The sequence below is a fragment of the Labeo rohita genome, chromosome 17, assembly GCF_022985175.1.
Source record: "Labeo rohita strain BAU-BD-2019 chromosome 17, IGBB_LRoh.1.0, whole genome shotgun sequence".
Taxonomy (NCBI): domain Eukaryota; kingdom Metazoa; phylum Chordata; class Actinopteri; order Cypriniformes; family Cyprinidae; genus Labeo; species Labeo rohita.
In genome coordinates, this window is record NC_066885.1 from 21,350,963 (window position 1) to 21,354,775 (window position 3,813).

Below are 3,813 nucleotides of genomic sequence, written 5' to 3' on the forward strand. Positions count from 1 at the left end.
GAGAAATTGGGGCCGGTTTTACCTGTGACAGGGCACTGGATTGGATTACACCTGAGAGGAGGAGCTTAATATTCAACAACGCTCATTGCTTATGGTCTGTGCATGTTTAACTTAACAAAAACTTAATGAAATTAACGGTGCAGTGTAATACTTTTTTTGTTTTTGTTTTTTATTTTAGTACTATATGAGAGCAAAATCTTATTATGAATGACCTTTAACTAGTTTAGAGCTACACTACCAAATGTTTTTGTTTTGTTTTGTTTATGTTTTTTAAAGAAGTCTCTTCTGCTCACCAAGCCTGCATTTATTTGATCCAAAGTACAGCAAAAACAGTCAAATTTTGAAATATTTTTACTATTTAAAATAACAGTTTGCTATTTTAATATATTTTAAAATGTAATTTATTCCTGTGATTTCAAAGCTGAATTTTTAGCACCATTACTGTAGTATTACTCCAGAGACATGATCCTTCACAAATCATTCTAATATCCCGATTTGCTGCTCAAAAAACATTTATTATTATTATTATTATTATGGTGAAAACACCCAAGTAGAATTTTTTTTCAGGTTTCTTTGATGAATATAAAGTTCAGAAGAACAGCATTTATCTGAAATGGAAATCTTTCATATAAATGTCTTTACCATCACTTTTGACCAATTTAAAGCCTACTTGCTAAATAATTTTTTTCCTAAAAAAATTATACAAACTCCAAGCTTTTGAATGGTATAGTGTATAATGTTACAAAAGCTTTTCATTTCAGATAAATGCTGATCTTAGTATCTTTCTATTCATCAAAGAATCCTGAAATATTGATAATAATAACAAAAATAATAAATGTTTCTTTAATAGCAAATAAGCATGATTTCTGAAGGATCATATGACACTGAAGATTGGACTAATGATGCTGAAACTTTAGCTTTGATCGTAGGAATAAATTACATTTTAAAATATATTCAAATAGAAAGCAGTTATTTTAAATAGTAAAAATAATGTTTAAAAAATACTGTTTTTGCTGTATTTTGGATCAAATAAATACAGGCTTGGTGAGCATAAAAGACCTTTTTAAAAAAAACACTGAAAATCTTACTGTTCAAAAACTTTACATTTAACTGTAATTTTATATACAGTATTTACGTTTTTCAAACATGTCAGATTTATATTTAATACAAATCATTTAAACCATCTTACAGTAGCTAAGCCTTCAGTACAATGACAAAATGTACATTAAAAATGAAATTCAGCTTCAGAAATGTTTAAACTCCTTTTAAACATCTGAGGTTGAAATTACAACTTATCTAGACTTATGCTGTTATCATCTGAGAGTATCAGTCACATTTGAACAATGAAATTAGTTACTTGGCTGTAAATTAGTTTTCTTATTGCAAATCGTATTCAGTAGTTCGGAAGCATTTCTATTCACATGTATTTGTCTTTAGTTTCTTGTGATTTGTATGCATAACAATATTAGGTGTTGCCAATACAACTAAGTACCCTGCGTTCATTTAGCGTAGGATAGGCCCGATTCAAACTGCTGTGAACACCCACACCAACCCAAAACTAAAGCTTAGAGCGCTTTAACTGAAAAAAGGGGGTTAATGCAAGTATCTTTGATAAAAGTGCTAAATGACTTCATATAACATACTACAATATAATCACAACATAATAACATTGCATGCTAATGATGTAAATGTTCAAAAAAAAAAGATGTTTTCTAATGGTAAGCAAAATGTGAACCGTGATCTGTTTATGCTCTAAACACTGATTTGTGTTTATTTACATATGATTTTAATATACTACAAGTAGTCAAAAGCCAAAAAGGAGATGCGTATCTTGCTTCCAGTTCCCTAAAATCCAAGACATTTACATTTTTTTAATATGCAAATGACTTCATTGAAACTCACCACCACCCCCTCTTCAGTTTCTGTGACATTCACTGTACAGAGTAATTAATATCTCTACATGAGCTTAAAAAAAGCCGTTCTCACTACTATATAAGTGAGTTTAGACAGTTAAGTAGAGATAAGACCTAAAACGATACAGGGATGATAAAATAAACAGCACCTCTCCTTAGTGAGAGAGGGCTTTAGAGATGCTATCATTCAGTTTTCAGTTTAAACTCCCCCTCCATACACACACTCAGGAGTCATGCTGCAGTGTTTATTTACCCTAATGCCCAGACTCTTGCTTGAGCAGGCATACTGTTTATATTTGCTGTCATGGCTTTGAATGTGTGCTGACAGCAGGAACTTATTAGATACCGTATGCAAGTAGAACGGCTGTACAAATGCTTGCTGCCAACAAAACCAAATTTAGCTTTGGCTGCTTGTTTATTTTGGTTAAAACATATATTTGAAGCTAGTGCACTGGAATTGTGATAATGTGTGTAGACAAACATAGGCATTAGACATTAGGTGTACTACTGTACTTGGCAGCATTAAGTGCAACATCTAGAGTCCTTAAACCCTGTTGGAACCAAAGGAACGAGACGTGATTGTACACATGAAACTAACTTAATAACGATTGATTCTCTTGCTCATAGCAAAACAACCGAACCAACACCCTTTGAAAAACACCCTACAAAACTATGCATTCAAAGAAAATCCTTAAAAGCCTGGAGCAAATTATAGTCAACTAGATCAAAAAAAATCCCACAATTATTTTTTATTTGTTGTTTCAGATAGATCTGCAAATTTAAGCATTTATTTAGCTCTGTAACAGCACTGCACAGCTGTCATGTGTCGTATATTTGTTTAAATGCATGTACCATGTAACTCAAACTAGATAAATACTGTAAAATATGGAAGAAGCTGAAAACATCAACAAGGAAGTAGACTAACAACAGCCTGCAGAGTCATAAGAGATCATTTGCATATAACAAACAGATGACTTCATAAGAGTACGCGTCCCTATAAATAAGATACAGGCCAGGTAGAATATCAAAGCAGAATGTTTAAAATGGATCTAAATAAATAAAGTTACAAATATGTACATTTACATATTTTTATATATATATATCAAAAATATATAGACTATAAAAAATACTTTTTGAAACTTGGTGGAATTTTGGTGGAATTTTTGAGTAAAAATTAAATATTAAATATACTAAAACTAAATATTTACATACATACATATAATACATCTATATTGTATGAACAGTGTGCACTGTCACACTGTTAACACTTAAATTACATTTATTAACATATTCCTTAGAAGGACGGATGGCTGGATTTGCTTGAGTCTATTTGCAGTTTCGTCAGGATGTGGTGCGTGATTCCTGTCTGTTTGTGTTCTCTCTCCTCGCTTCTGTTCATGACAGTTATTTGCCAGCTCCAGTCATAAGTTTGAGTGCAGAGCACCAGGATGTGAGGGTAATAAGATGCAAATACAGACCACCTTTTAGGCTTGCCAAGACTCATCTTATGAAGTCTAATGTTTCTCGGTATTCAGCCAGGTCCTGATAAAGTCGTGATATTTATTACATCCAAGCCACATCCTATTTGCTCTCAGTAACGGCTGCTCACCTTCTTCGCTGCCATTTGACCTGTTACTGCCTCGAGACAAAAGCGGGATACTAAGCAAATAAAATAGAAATACTGAAGGATCTCCATGATACGCTGAAATTGCCATGGCCAAATGACTAACTGCTTTTTGCGTTTTCCCAATAAACAGAGCAGCGTTAAAGGTTGCTGGGATAAGCTGTGATGTTTTGGAGAAACTATTAGGAAGATGTTATCAAGCTGTCTTGTGTGCTTACAGTGCAAACACAGCAAGAGGGTGAGGGTAGCGTGGGCCCGTATGCTGAACCCTCCTCT